Genomic DNA, 16552 nt, shown 5'->3' on the forward strand with positions numbered 1-16552 from the left:
ACTAGACATACCTCTGATCCAGCTAGCATACTAAAAATTAAAGTGTAGCCCTGGCAGTACAAGTGGCTGGATGAGCTAGCTGCTCCAAGTAAGAGCCTATCTGAAACCCTAGGTATGCATTTGGATGGCTGGCCCATCCCGCCACTTGCACCACCACAGCTACACTGCTATTTTGGGCACATTACTCTGATCAAGCTAATGTAAGTATATCTACCCAAGCCGGAAATTACAGCTCCACTTTAGACCTACCCTAACCAAGAGAGAGAAGCCCACATGCTTAGATACTGGGAGGTGTTTTACCTCCCGGAAGGGAAGGGTGGCATGGTCACTCCTGTGTTCCCTTCTTCAGAGTCTCTCTGCTCCTTAAGCAGTGGAAGTGTGAGAGGCCCACAGCAGATGAGGAAAGGCTCCTTCACATGTTGCTATCTCCATCAGCCAGCTGCTATTCCCTGTACTGCAGAACACTACCTGAGCACATGGTGCTAAAAGGAGAGGCAGCAGAATTCATTCTAGTGTGGAATGGAACACATGATGTGGTCCAGTAGAATGGTCCGTTGCTCATTGTGGCGCCTTAACTCATCCCAACCATAGGGAGGGAATCCAAGGAATGATGCTTCTCAAAGTAGACAGGATTTATGCCATTTCTATAGATTAAAAGTGCACTCAGAAGCAAACAGAGGGTGATGCATCGTATGGAGTGTAGGTGTAAAGAGTGCAACACGTATAGCACTAAACAAACAGACTATTTTCTACATTATCCAAACCCTCTGTCTGGCCTCCAAACACAGTGCTCGGTGCATTATTTGCCTCGAGTATTGCAAGTTGTGAGTTATCTGACTACACAACTAACTCTACTTGCAACTACTCTCATATCTGGGATCAAAATACCTATGCTCATCTATAGCTTCATATAAATCCTACCATAAAAAGGGTCTCATCCTGATGTGACAGAACTTCCACCATAGCTTTTCAGGATCAGTGATTTAGTCATTGCTGAAGCATCCTTTTTCTTTTTTAAGCAAGGAAACAGACTAATCTATTTGGAGTAAAAGGAACAAAAACTGAAGACATTAACAAACATGATGACATCACTGAGACTACTAACTTTTGTCTGAACGAAGTGCTTTAAAAAAAAAAAAAAAAAACCACACACACACACTACACCAAATTGAATCTTTTAAATAAAGGTTTATTTTAAAGCAAGTCCTATTTTGTTCAGTGTGAATAAAACTCTTAGGGTAACAGCCTGTCTTTCACTGTTAATTGCTGGTTGTCTCCTTGGATATCATCATTTGCATAACTGTGATTCTTTTCAATAAAAAAGGGATTATATAATCTTGGAGAAGCAAACATCATAAAATTTAAATTTACATGAAATTAAAGGAATAAATGTGCCATGGTAACAATACTATTAACTTCTACCAAAAGAATAAAGTCTTTTAATATTACCGTCTGTATTTACAGAAAATCACTTTAGACTACACTATTCCTCAAATGTCACGCAAAATTAAAACATCAGAACTTACTTTGAAGCTACAGTATTGAAATGGATATCAATGCCCACTTAATGTTTTTAATAAGGGACATAAGATTTTCTTGAGGTTGGTTTTATTCTTTTGATTTAGACAAACTGCCACCTGGATGAGGAAAATGTCTGTTTAGATAGGCAGCATTTATTTTATTAATGAGAGTGAGTTTCTTATACATTTATATGCCTTGCACAGGACACTACCCTTGGTTCTGCAAATGTATAGGTGCATCTTTAAAAGGTATTAATTATATCAGTTACCTAAAGATGTTCTGGTGAAAGGGTTTTCACAGTCAAATATCATTAGACTAGTGATACATAGTGGTGTCAATAAGAGTTGGTCGGAAATTTTGTCAAAATGGAATTTGAAGAAAATGCCATTTTCATCTAAATTGATGTTTAGACAAATGTGCCAGTTTTGAAGAAATTTTGTTGTGAAAAAACTAAACATGGCGTTTTGATAATGCTGAATCAGGATATTTCAATGTTTTTGAAATGGAACTTTTATAGTTCAAAAAGGATGTTTCAAAACAAAATTACTTTTTAATATATAGTTATAAAGTTAAAGAAGGTCAAAATCAAAACAAAATGTTTCAACTGACTTGAAATAATTCTGGAATTTCACTTCTTGGGAAATCTCAACATTTATTGTTTTCATTCTGTTTCAGAACAGAAAACTTTCAAAATTGTAAAATGGAAAATGCGGTTTCTGTCCACCTCTAGTGTCAATGTACCCTTAAAACTTTTGTATAAATTGTAGGTTTCAATTAATTATTACTTGATGGCAGCTTCCTGTCAAGTCACCTATATTACTTCTACCTTCAGTAAGCATACGTGTTCTTACTCAGTCATGTGCAGTGACTGACTGTAGTTTGTAAGCGCACCCTGAAAGGAATGGTTCTCCTTTAGGTATGGTGTTTGACATGGCTGCCTCTGTTTAAAAGAAATGTGCACCCTCAATGTTGAGGTAGGGTGGATGGAGGCACTGTTGAAGATAATATTAAAGAAAGAGGAAGGAGAGAGGATCAGTTCCAGTTACAGCAGATGAAAAATTCACAAACAAGCTTCTTCCTGTTCCAGACTGATACAAAGGTCTGCTCCCCTTTACAGGGTAACTAGATGGCCCAGAGTTTTACAACCCATCAGGATCTGGGCAGCAATGGAATGGGCCAGTCCTATCCTGCCCCTTTTGAAAATGTTGCCTGAACCAAAAAGTTGTGGTTTTTTTAAGCTCTTTTAAAAGAAGAATGTTTTTTTGGCCCAGCATACTAAGATGGAATCTCTCCCAAAATCAGTCTCCTCAGTAGAGGAAAATGTGGATTTGAAGTAAAGAGTTGAGAGAAATTAGCAGAGAAATAGTTGCATAGAATTTAACTGTAAAGTAAAAACCAAAAACTCTGAAAAAGCAATGTCCAAATTTTAAGTTACTGATTTATAACATTTCTTCATTGTAAAGAAAATTGAAATCACTTAAGAATCAAGTCAGGTTAAAAAAAAAAAAAGCAGCATATTTAAGGTTGCAAATGACTGATTGTGAACTCCAGGCGATGGGGGTGGGTGGGGGAACCAGCAAATTATTATGGGACTCCTGAAAGTGGACACCAAAAGTGAATTAATACATGTGGAAAGGGGTTATGTGTTCCATATATACAAAAACAAGGATGATGCTAGAAGTAGCACTACTTTTGCTACCCTTTTTAGATACCCGAGAGGAAAGAAATCTTCCAGTCAGCTCTAGTCATAGGGGCAATGTCATTCTTTTTTTGTTCTAAGCGCTATCACTCTAGCATGTGAGAAAGGATTTATACCCCTCAACTGGGCATAAGAAGTGGCAGGAGCGGGGGAAAAAAAAAAAAAAAAAACATCATTATTTACTACAAGCTATTGAAGAAGTCTATATCTTTTGGAACATGATTCAGCTAAAGACAACTGGAAAAAATCCTCAAATCCAGCCAATCTGGCTCCCACAAGTTCTCAGAAAAGGAGGACAACTAAGGTGTCTATATTTTAACAGTTTCTCCACTTAATAGTCTTTATTCTCCTATTTGACAGGTTCCTTTATTTTAACAGCACTGTGGACAGACTTATTGTCAACCCTGCACTGGAGAGCCTCTTAGAATTGTTTAAAAAGTTAAAGAGATTCAATGATCTTTACTAAAGCAACACTTAAAGTTTCATGGAATTTAGTTTAATATCTAATGGACTTTAAAAATGAGCATGTCCTTTTTGGACATCAATCTTGGCTAAATGAACTAACTAGGTATGTACATGACTTTGCAATTTGACCTGCACTTAACTTGTATTTGCAATCCCATTATTCATCTCAGCATGATATTAAGCATTTTTGCCTATAAAGAAAGAGAAAGCAAAAAATTGGGCTATGTCAAGGAAAAATCTTCCATACAGTGTGACAAAGTTCCCCCTCTATCTTGGTGAGTCCTGCACTTACTGGCAGATTTTCTTGCCGCAGAGATTCACCATGTGGGTTGGGGAACAGCCCAGAGACCTTCCCCTCTGGAAAAACCCACAGTCCAGGTCAATTGGGAGGTTTGGGGGGAACCCAGGCCCACCCTCTACTCTGGGTTCCAGCCCAGGGCCCTGTGGACTTCAGCTGTCTATAGTGCCTCCTGTAACAGCTGCATGACAGCTACAACTCCCTGGGCTACTTCCCCATGGCCTCCTCCAAACACCTTACTTATTCTCACCACAGGACCTTCCTCCTGGTGTCTGATAACACTTCTACTCCTCAGTCCTCCAGCAGCACACTCTCTCACTCTCAGCTCCTTGCACCTCTTGCTCCCAGCTCCTCACACTCAGACCACAAACTGAAGTGAGCTCCTTTAAAACCCCAGGTGCCTTGATTAGCCTGCCTTAATTGATTCTAGCAGCTTCTTCTTAATTGGCTCCAGGTGTCCTAATTAGCCTGCTTGCCTTAACTGGTTCTAGCAGGTCCCTGATTACTCTAGTGCAGCCCCTTCTCTGGTCACTCAGGGAACAGAAAACTACTCATCCAGTGACCAGTATATTTGCCCTCTACCAGACTCCTGTACCCCACTGGTCTGGGTTTGTCACAACAGATTAAAAAAAAATAACAAGTTATGTATGGGAAAAACTGATTCATTCTGAGATTGCAAAAGAAAATGGGGGATTCACTTAAGAAATACTTGGTAAAGTTTATAGATTTGAGAAGAAAATAAACAAGAAGTAGAAATCCTCCAAATATCCTCAGCTAAGCCTATAATGTGATAGTGAATATCTCTTTATTTATTAAAATAATGAAATGAAAAAAAAAAAAGGTGGAGGAGAAGGGAACACCAGTTGGAATTGCTATGAATCTTCTTAAAATTTCATTTCTAATTCCCGTAACACTAATATGGGAAAAGTTTTAGATATGGACAACTACTCTGTATCCTAATTTTCCTCCCAAAAACTAACACAGTGAACTTTTAAACACAGTGCACCAGTGGGCTGAACACTAGTCAACAAGTCTTTTCTCCATTGTGTTGCAGCTTCTTCCCTAGAGTAGATTAGCTGACAACATTTGTGCAAACTTTGGAAGAGGGGTACATATGATGGAATTCAAGATAGGCAGTCAGCCTGAGGACACAGAAATCAGCAACCCAGCAGCTAACTCCAGCAGAAGAATTGAAAAAACAGGCAATGTGCAGATGAGAAAATACATGCACTGATAACATTCAGTATGTCATCTTTAGTGGCATAGCCTGTCTTTTCCTGAGAAAGACCCCACACAGTAAATCTAATTCTTTGGGTTACACTACAACAGGCTACAACACGAGTAACAGGTATGATGTCGACCCATAAACTATATCATGAAAACTCAAGGAGCAGTAAAGATTTAATCCAAGTACATCCCTTCCTCTAGGTTTACCATTTCTTACCATCTTCTTTGTCTATTAATTGTGGGCTTCTAGGCAAACGCTGTCTGACTTTTGTGTAGAGTGTGTCAAAATTATTTTTATCTAAAATTAACTATCAGTGACAATTCATGAACATTTTCACAAGATTTTTTTTTCCATTTTCCAAGCCCCTCTGATTTGGGCCTTTTACCAATGACAAGCACGTTTTGTTAAGTGCAAACAGACAGATGAAATTGATGGTCTAATATCTTATTGGTTCCCCTTCCATGGTTATAAAGATATTGCCAATGCATCATTGAGCTTTGAAGTCACAGACACATGTGCACACTGGCTGAGATACACAACACAAAACAGAGTCACTTTTTCCTGAAAAGATTGAAATGATTTCAACTGACCATCCTGAGCACATGGGGTAGACACAGCCAATCAGGAAAATGAATAAAAAGCTACATAACTTCAACAATTTCAGCTCAAAATACATATGCAAAGTGTTCTCAGGAAGTGTTATCATACATTTCAAAATAACCTCTTAAAATCTGAATGTGGTAAGTCAGCAAGAGAAAGCGACTGCAGATGTGTTACTACTATAAATTCTGCTGAGCCACCTGGGGAAGCTGAGCATTCCTCAATGATGAGACCCACAAAAGTTGCACAGAGAGCAAGAGACTTCCAACTACATTCTGTAAGGGAGAGCTGAGAGTAGAATGATGGCATGTTGTCAGCTCACTGCCAATCTCATTATTCTGTAAGTTTAACTTCCATGCCAAGCAATATGCCTTTGTCCTGACTCACATGCTGATACACAATTTCTCTAAATTATTAACTAGAGACTAGACCCACTTTATAATTTTAAATGCATAACTAGAAATCTCTGTTACATGCAGTTGCCTACAGTTTGCTTGTGGGCTGCATATTTTCCAGACTTTTCACAAGAAATTAAATATAAGTTATTGCTGCCACCAACAGGCTATTCTATTCCTCTGTATGTTTTATCTTCATGCTTTACAAAAGTTTAAATGTCAGGTGAAAAAATACACTTCAATATGCCAACACTGACAGATTTTTAACATACCAATAGCACAGTATTGTTGAGATGTTAGAATCCGCTCAACATCAAAGGATTCTGCAAACCTAATATCCTTTCCTGATCGCTGAAGCCAAAAAGGAAAGTAATTTTCTTTACAAAATAGTTTTACACCAGCTATCTCAACATTGATGGGGCTTATCTAACATTCTCATGGCCTTTGGAATTGCTTCTACATTATGAAGCACACGTTACTTCGCAAATAAAAATACGTAAATAAAACTAATTCTGTTGAAGAACATTCCCTATATTAAATAAATAAATAAATAAATAAATGACTTTGCATGAAATTATGGCCCAATGGCCAACTACTGGAGCATGTATCAGAACATCCAACTATTTTTTAACCTATATCAGATTTCTCTAGCTTTTTGCTCTTTTCTATACTCTTTAAAAAAAAAAAAAAAAAAAAAAAAAAGCATTTTTTTTCCTGGAAAAGTCTACGTTACAACAAATTTTCCATTTTGAAAAGAATATGAAAGAGTTTTGAAATAGCCAAAAACATCCTAAACATTCTGGGTTTTTGGTTTGTAATGATTTTTTATTTAGAAATTTGAGTTAATATATAGTGAAAACATTGAAAAAAAACGTTTTCAATGACCTGATCCAACTTTTTTGGGGGGGGGGATTTTCAGTACATGAAAATTGTTGAAATTGCCTAGGTAATTTTGGACAGGAAATTTTTCTGAAATCTCAAAAATTCTCATGGGACAGCAAAACTCATCCAGCACTCTACTTTCACCTGCTAGGGCTCTCGAATTACTTTCTCAAAATTGCATAAACATTAGCGAGTGACATTTTCTAGAGCTCAGATTAACACGATGGGAAAAAAGTAGTTATTTTGCTTTTAGGTTTCCCTGTAAACTAAACATGACAAAGAGAAAATAAAGAGAATTTTGTAAAATAGATAATAAAGAACTGCCTTTATGGTAAGTGCTGTGTAGGGCTACTGTGTTTTGCTGCATGTAATTTTCCCCAATATGCCAAGAGTATTTTTGTAATTTTTTTTTAATTAGTTTTCCAAACCAAAAATTACTTTTTGCATTGGCATAACACCACTGTCTTTACAGAGTCCAAGCTTGTAAAATCATCTAATGTTTTCAGCTTGTGAAGTGGGGCAGGTTATAGTTTAAAAATATAAAAACAGAGACAGCAGTTATCTGTTATCTATCCTAGCAGAGGTAAGGGTTATTTTTACAGCAGATGTCCAACAACTCATTATGTGCCTTTACCCAAAGAAGGGCCTGATTCTGCCACTTCTGCCTTGCCATGCAAAGAAATCCAATTAATCTCTAAACAGTCCCACTGGTAGTAAAAGTGAAAAAGGGGGAGAGGGCCCATGCTACCCTTGACCAGTGGTGATATTCCTATATGGATCAATTATGCCTTAATTTTACAAGGGAAAGATTCGTAGGCATAAAAATTAATAGATTCGTAAATACATCTGTTCCAGTGTGTTGAAAGGTCACACGTCCAATAAGATTAGCCAAAGACCAAGCGGTGTGGTTCATACAGAAACTTGTACTGGGCACAGATCACAGGATGGGTTCTGAGTTGAACTGTGCAAAACTTTCAGAGTGAAAGCCCAGGCCAGATGTCACTAGATTTTAGCTTTTGTTATGGAATGCTAACATAGACCAGATTTGCCACTTTCATCTGGGTTCAGTTTTAAGTGAACCTGAACTGTTGTATGGCTAAAAAGAAACTGAGTGAAACTGTTTGATCAGAAAGGAAAAATAAAGACAAAGACAAAATATCATATTGCCTAATATCACACTGTTTTTAGCCAATAAAAAAAATGTTATTGATTTCTTCTGAAGTAGGGCCAGTTTCTGTGGCTTATAACAGAGATTTTGCTTTATTGTGGACATTTTTGTTTTTTTCTCTCTGTGAGCAGGGCGCAGGGCCGTCCTTAGGCATGTGTGGCTGTGCAGGGCACCCGGAAATTTGGGGCACCATTCCCCTCCCTGGCAATGGCTGGAATCCTCTTTTCTCCAGCTCCTGCCCCATGCTGGGCTTCTCCCTGCCCCTGCCCCCGCTCCCGCCCTCGCTCCTCAGACAGCCGGCGGAGGGCTCCAGCCTCCGGCTCTGCTGCCCCAGCCCCAGGGATACCAGAGCAGCACAGGGGCCGGGCTGGGGCCAGGACCGGAAGAGTGAAACTTCCATGTGAATGTGTGTGTGTGTGTAATCTGGGCTGAGAGGGGGAGGGATGGAGGGAGTGGGGGACTTCAAGTGACAGTGCACTCAATGTCTCACACACTTCCCTAACACACACAGAGACTGGCTCTCACATTCACATACACTGCCTCTCATGAGTCACAATCCCCCAATACAGATTGACACACACACACACACACACACACAGACACACAGTCTCACACTCCCCAACACATGCTCTGTCACACAGTCCCCCAACACACAGTCAGTCACACACACACACTGGCTCCCTCTCTCTCTCACAGGCACTGGCTCTCTCATACACACACATGCACACACACACACACACACACACACACTTGTATTATTGTTGTTATTACTGCTTGTTACTTCCTGTCAAAATGCTCGTGGTGAGCCAGGAGTGGCTAGGGGCTCTGGCAAGATGCAGCCCGCATGTGACAGCGCGAAGCCTGTATTGAGCCACTGCCACAGAGTCTGCTGTGTACAAAGCTCGGTGTGTGTCAGCAATTGGGGGGGGGGAGAGTTCTGGGGGTTTGTGGGCAGGGGTGGTGGCGTGCCCCATTGACACACTGGGGTTGTGGTGCCAGCTGGGGACTGCCTTCAGTGGAGCATGGGGTCACCAGTTTAATAATACTGTGTAAGGCCCCATAATTCCTAAAGACAGCCCTCACTGGACGCTTTGCTTTTAAGAGATATTTCATAAATCTGACATTTAACATCCTTGTGAAATATTTCTCTGAAATGGATTGAAATGTACCAGGTAAAGTAGGTTGGCTGCAATGTAGACCAACTGGGAAAGGAGGCACCAAAAACTTCACCACCACTACCACAAATGGTGGGAAGATAGAATACAGAATTCTCAGCAAACCTACCTGATGCCCCACATTACTAAGACTGTCCTACCTAAAAGAGTGGGCTGTGATGAGACAAAATGAATACCTGCATCACCTAGTCTGTTCTTTGACACGGAGGTCCGACTTAAATCTATGTTTTTGTTTACTTCATGGTGGAACTGTGGAAGATGCCAGAGACCCTTATGCTGCAAAAAAAAAACACATGCAGAGGCTGATGGAGTACATTGCTGAAATCAAGCATTCAAAATGGGAAGTCTCTTTGAAGACAATTAAAAACATGTAGTAAGTGACTAATGGGGGAGAGGGGCGATTCTTCTCCTATTTCTTCCTTTGAATTTCTGATAAAATAATATTCCTTTCTAGCTCTAAAGAAAAGACTGGAGAAGTAGAAACTAATAACATTTGAATTAAATATACGCCTTTTATGATTTTTATTCTGTTTTTCTATGATGTACTTCAGTTTGTCATTGGATCCCTTATCTCAATTATCTAATACTGGCACCTATTGGTAGTTCATAATCACTGCATGTTCATCTGCATTTGTTCTTAAATCAGGAACTTAAAGGTTTTATATGTTAATTACTTCTCCCCCACCCCTCTTCATTAGGAAAGTACCTTCTGTTAACTATTTACATTGTTTAAATGGACGTTGTTTGAGAGAATACGATGAGTGTAAAAGTGTTTTTGAGCAGTCCTAAAAAGCACTTGAAACCATGTCAACGTTAATTTATTTCCTCTCAAAGGAAACTACAGTTAAAAAGTTGTTTAGCTGATTTATGCTTGTAGTCAGAATATCTGCATAGTACACTAATCAGCTCAGTGTGATGGGCCAGAAATCAAATGATGAAAACCACAATTTTTCAAAGGAAACACAGACATACTCTCATCTAAATCTTAGCAAGCTTGTCAGCTATAAATAGATACTGTACCAAAAGATAACAGATGATTATCCTTTAAATGATAATTAACTAGAAAAGAAATGTTAAGAAATAGAAACTAACGAAAGTGCAGCATGTGTTTATGGGTTACCTTTATATTTTTGGATGCAATTCACACTGGAAAAATTTGCAACCATATTCTAATCAAATAGTTAGAACAGCAAGAACTCAATTACACTGGCAATTTGTTTTGGCAGTTGGGTCTGCAAGCAAGGCCATCCAGTACCTTTGAAAGTCTGCCCTGAATGTATAGTCACTCTGAACCAACTGAGTACCTAACTCAGGGGCACTCTCAGATTAAAATCCTAATTCCCTCTAATGACTTTTCTAATTAGTAGTTCAGAGCATTAAGATTTAGAGAAATTTAATCTCCTGTTTACTTTTCATTCTTTTGCACTTCTTGTTTCTCTTTTGTTTCAGAGCAGAATTCCCTGTTTTCCCTCTATTTTTATCCACTCTCAAGAGGACCGTTGTTGCAGCAACCTTCATACCCACAAAAACAGTCTGCACAGTGCAGATCCTGTCAAGCCCACTTCTGTAAAGTATTCTCCTCCCAAGGGGCAGGATCTGCCGCCTCTGTAATAGTCTCAGCACCCACATTAGTTGGCTTGGGATGAAACTTGGTCCTGAACTCCGTTGCTTCCAGCAGGCAATCTCTCTGTGGACCTAATCCAGTGAAGTCAATGGGAGTCTTTCTATCATTGTCAATGGGCTTTCGATCAGGCTGCATGGTGTGATACAAGTAGGGTGACCAGATGGCAAGTGTGAAAAATTGGGATCGGGGTGAGGGGTAATAGGCACTTATACAAGACATAGCCCCAAATATCGGGACTGTCCCTATAAAACTGGGACATCTGGTCACCCCAAATACAACAGCCTGTTGTCTAGATTTAATAAGATTTGTGCCCTTTGGATAGGTATGGAGCTAACCACAGCAGGTAGATAATATTTAGAACAGACTCACAAATGCTTTTGCATCTTTTTCTGGCCTCATACTTCTAGTTATTTATGCATATTTGGATGACTGCCAGGTATGCAAGAGATTGCTGAATATCCTGAAAGTTTCATGAATGTGTGCTATAGCTGCACTAGTTGTTTGTCATTTCCCATTAGTTATTCTCCTTTTTTTAAAAAAAAGAATCAGTTACGCAGAAACAAAACCATGGGAATGAGTAGCTAATCTCCCAGATCAAGCATCATCACATAGTTAGAACAGTCCACAACAGTCATTATCACTATTTTTATAATGAACATCATTAATAATTTCAGATAGTGTGTGTATCATTGAGACACAAGACTAGTTTGAGAATGATTCACAAAGCAATTGCCACCTCTCTCCCCAAATGTGGCATCTGAATATTATTTGACCAGCTCTGGCAATAACTGAGTGCAAGTAGTGGGCATTTTAACTGTATCTTCCTTCACTCAGAGCTCAGCAAGGATGCCTCAAGCACACCTCCTTATAATATTGTGGTCATGATTTCATTTCACATCATAAACTGCCATCAACACAGCCTTGTCATTGCAATTTGTCACATACACTAGCGTGAGCACTCTGTATCTTACTGAAAATTTTATCTCACCAGTCACAATCACAGACTACTAGTTTAAAGCAAAGCTCTCAGATATTATGGGAAGATGAAATCACAAAAGATAAACATTAATAGACACAGCCACCACCGTGGACCCACACACTCCTAGCCTTTGCAGGTTCTGTAAAAAGTCAAATTTAGATAGGCTAATAGCCAGGTTTCCCTAAACACACCTGGAAAAACTCATTTACAATACATTTCTGAACCCTTCACACATTTTGGCCCAACACAAAATTCTGTTTATTCGGTCTCCTCCCATCACCTCCCTCCCTCCCCACCCCGACACTTGCGCAGTTAGGGAAGAATCTTTGGCTACGTCTACACTACGGGGGGGATCGATTTCAGATACGCAAATTCAGCTACGAGAATAGCCTAGCTGAATTCGACGTATCTGATCTGACTTACCGTGCTGTGAGAACGGCAGCAAATCGACCGTGGCTCCCGCGTCGACGGCGTTTACTCCTACCTTGGCTGGTGGAGTATTTTTTTTTTCCAATTTTCCCTCATAGGCAATATTTTTTAAACCTTTAATCATTTTTGTTGCTCTTCTCTGGACTTTCTCCAATTAGTTCAAATCTTTCCTGAAATGTGGCACCCGAACTGGACACAATATTCCAGTTGAGGCCTAATAAGCACGGAGTAGAGCAGAAGAATTACTTCTCATGTCTTGCTTACAACACTCCAGCTAATACAACCTAGAATGTGTTCACTTTTTCTGCAGTGTTACACTGACTCATATTTAGATTGTGGTCCACTATGACTCCCAGATTCTTATCCGCAGTACTCCTTCCTAGGCAGTCATTTCCCATTTTGTATGTGTGAAACTGATTGTTACTTCCTAAGTGGAGTAATTTGCATTTGTCTTTATTGAATTTCATCCTATTTACTTCAGACTGTTTCTCCAGTTTGTCCAGATCATTTTGAATTATAATGCTCCAAAGCACATGCAACCCCTCCCAGCTTTTTATCATATGCAAACTTTGTGTATCCTCTCTATGCCATTATCTAAATCATTGATGAAGATATTGAACTGACCTGGACCCAGAACTGATCCCTGTGGGACCCCACTTGTTATGCCCTTACAGCATGACTGAACCACTGATAACTATTATCTGGGAATGGTTTTTCAGCCATTTATGCATTTCCCTAGTTTGTTTATGAGAAGGTCATGTGAGACGGTATCAAAAGCTTTATTAAAGTCAAGATATACCACGTCTACAGCTTCCCCCCCACATTCACAAGGCTTGTTACCCTGTCAAAGAAAGCTATCAAATTGGTACGACATGATTTGTTCTTGACATATCTATGCTGTTACTTATCTTATTATCTTCTAGAATTTCCAAATTGATTGCTTAATTATTTGCTCCATTACCTTTCCAGGTCCAGAAGTTAAGCTGACTGGTCTGTAATTCCCTGGGTTGTCCTTATTTCCCTTCAGGCACTTTATTTTCCCTTTCCAGTCTCTGGAAAATCTCCCATCTTCCACAACTTTTCAAAGATAATAGATAATGGCTCAGATATCTCCTCAGTCAGCTCTTTGAGTATTCTATGATGCATTTCATCAGGCCCTGGTGATTTGAAGACATCTAACTTGTCTAAGTAATTTGTAACTTGTTCATTTCCTATTTTAGCCTTTGATCCTACCTCATTTTGACTGGCATTTATGATGTTAGACCAATCACCTCCAACCTTCTTAATGAAAACCAAAACAAAGGAAGTCATTAGGTACTTCTGCCATTTCCACATTTTTAGTTATTGTTTCCACCCCTCAATGAGTAACAGTCCTACCCTGTCCTTGGTCTTCCTCTTGCTCCTAATGTATTTGTAGAATGTTTTCTTGTTACCCTTCATGTCTCTAGCTATTTTGATCTCCTTTTGTGCCTTGGCCTTTCTAATTTTGTCCCTACATGCTTGTGTTATTTGTTTATAGTCATCCTTTGTAATTTGACAAAAAGTGGAAGCTAGGTAGGACTCTTTTTTGATTTTGAGATCATTGAAGATCTCCTGGTTAAGCCAGGGTGGTTTCTTGCCATACTTCCTATTGTTCCTACACAGTGGGATAGTTTGCTCTTGTGCCCTTAATGTCTCTTTCAAAAACTGCCAACTGTCTTCAATTGATTTTCCCCTTAGACTTGCTTCCCATGGGATCTTACTTACCAACTCCCTGAGTTTGCTAAAGTCTGCCTTCTTGAAATCCATTGCCTTTACTTTGCTGTTCTCCTTATTTCCATTCCTTAGAATCATGAACACTAGAATTTCATGATCATTTTCACCTAAGCTGACTTCCACTTTCAAATTCTCAACCAGTTCCTCTCTATTTATCAACATCATAGAATATCAGGGTTGGAAGGGACCTCAGGAGTTCATCTAGTCCAACCCCCTGCTCAAAGCAGGACCAATTCCCAACTAAATCATCCCAGCCAGGGCTTTTCCAAGCCTGACCGTAAAAACCTCTAAGGAAGGAGATTCCACCACCTCCCTAGGTAACCCATTCCAGTGCTTCACCACCCTCCTAGTGAAAAAGTTTTTCCTAATATCCAACCTAAACCTCCCCCACTGCAACTTGAGACCATTACTCATTGTTCTATCATCAGGTACCACTGAGAACAGTCTAGATCTATCCTCTTTGGAACCCCCTTTCAGGTAGTTGAAAGCAGCTATCAAGTCCCCCCTCATTCTTCTCTTCTGCAGACTAAACAATCCCCGTTCTCTCAGCCTCTCCTCATAAGTCATGTGCTCCAGACCCTTAATCATTTTAGTTGCCCCAAAACTGGACCCAGTACTCCAGACGAGGCCTCACCAATGTCGAATAGAGGGGAATGATCACGTCCCTCGATCTGCTGGCAATGCCCCTACTTATACAGCCCAAAATGCCATTAGCTTTCTTGGCAACAAGGGCACACTGTTGACTCATATCCAGCTTCTCGTCCACTGTAACCCCTAGGTCCTTTTCTACAGAACTGCTTCCTAGCCATTCAGTCCCTAGTCTGTAACAGTGAATGGGATTCTTCCGTCCTAAGTGCAGGACTCTGCACTTGTCCTTGTCGAACCTCATCAGGTTTCTTTTGGCCCAATCCTCTAATTTGTCTAGGTCCCTCTGTATCCTGTCCCTACCCTCCAGCATATCTACCACTCCTCCCAGTTTAGTGTCATCTGCAAACTTGCTGAGAGTGCAGTCCACACCTTCCTCCAGATCATTAATGAAGATATTGAACAAAACCAGCCCCAGGACCGACCCCTGGGGCACTCCACTTGAAACCGGCTGCCAACTAGACATGGAGCCGTTGATCACTACCCATTGAGCCCGACGATCTAGCCAGCTTTCTATCCACCTTATAGTCCATTCATCCAGCCTATACTTCTTTAACTTGCTGGCAAGAACACTGTGGGAGACCATATCAAAAGCTTTGCTAAAGTCAAAGAATAACACATCCACTGCTTTCCCCTCATCCACAGAGTCAGTTATCTCCTCATAGAAGGCAATTAGGTTAGTCAGGCATGACTTGCCCTTGGTAAATCCATGCTGACTGTTCCTGATCACTTTCCTCTCCTCTAAGTGCTTCAGAATTGATTCCTTGAGGACCTGCTCCATGATTTTTCCAGGGACTGAGGTGAGGCTGACTGGCCTGTAGTTTCCTGGATCCTCCTTCTTCCCTTTTTTTGGAGGTGGGCACTACATTAGCCTTTTTCCAGTCATCCGGGACCTCCCCTGATCGCCATGAGTTTTCAAAGATAATGGCCAATGGCTCTGCAATCACATCCACCAACTCCTTTAGCACCCTCGGATGCAGCACATCTGGTCCCATGGACTTGTGCTCGTCCAGTTTTTCTAAATAGTCCCGAACCACTTCTTTCTCCTCAGAGGGCTGGTCACGTTCTCCCCATACTGTGCTGCCCAATGCAGCAGTCTGGGAGCTGACCTTGTTCGTGAAGACATGGGCAAAAAAATCATTGATTACATTAGCTTTTTCCACATCCTCTGTTACTAGGTTGCCTCCCTCATTCAGTAAGGGGCCCACACTTTCTTTGACTTTCTTCTTGTTGCTAACATACCTGAAGAAACCCTTCTTGCTACTCTTAACATCTCTTGCTAGCTGCAACTCCAAGTGTGATTTGGCCTTCCCGATTTCACTCCTGCATGCCTGAGCAATATTTTTATTCTCCTCCCTGGTCATTTGTCCAATCTTCCACTTCTTGTAAGCTTCTTTTTTGCATTTAAGGTCAGCAAGGATTTCATTGTTAAGCCAAGCTGGTCATCTGCCATATTTACTGTTCTTTCTACACATTGGGATGTTTTTTTCCTGCAACCTCAATAAGGATTCTTTAAAATACAGCCAGCTCTCCTGGACCCCTTTGCCCTTCATGTTATTCTCTCAGGGGATCCTCCCCATCAGTTCCCTGAGGGAGTCAAAGTCTGCTTTTCTGAAGTCCAAGGTCCATATTCCGCTGCTCTCCTTTCTTCCTTGTGTCAGGATACTGAACTCGACCATCTCATGGTCA

The 16552-nt window shown here is 40.3% G+C and overlaps 1 long non-coding RNA gene across 1 annotated transcript in view; it reads left to right on the plus strand.

The window, feature by feature from the left end:
- LOC117883384 overlaps positions 1–12501 on the plus strand; it is a 56896-nt gene extending 44395 nt beyond the window's left edge. Inside the window, exon 3 of the long non-coding RNA XR_004647245.1 lies at positions 9690–12501. This is a non-coding gene — a long non-coding RNA (uncharacterized LOC117883384). The remainder of the gene's footprint in view (positions 1–9689) is intronic.
- Positions 12502–16552: the final 4051 nt, after the last annotated feature.

This window comes from Trachemys scripta, chromosome 9 (genome assembly GCF_013100865.1).
Source record: "Trachemys scripta elegans isolate TJP31775 chromosome 9, CAS_Tse_1.0, whole genome shotgun sequence".
In the NCBI taxonomy this organism is placed as follows: domain Eukaryota; kingdom Metazoa; phylum Chordata; order Testudines; family Emydidae; genus Trachemys; species Trachemys scripta.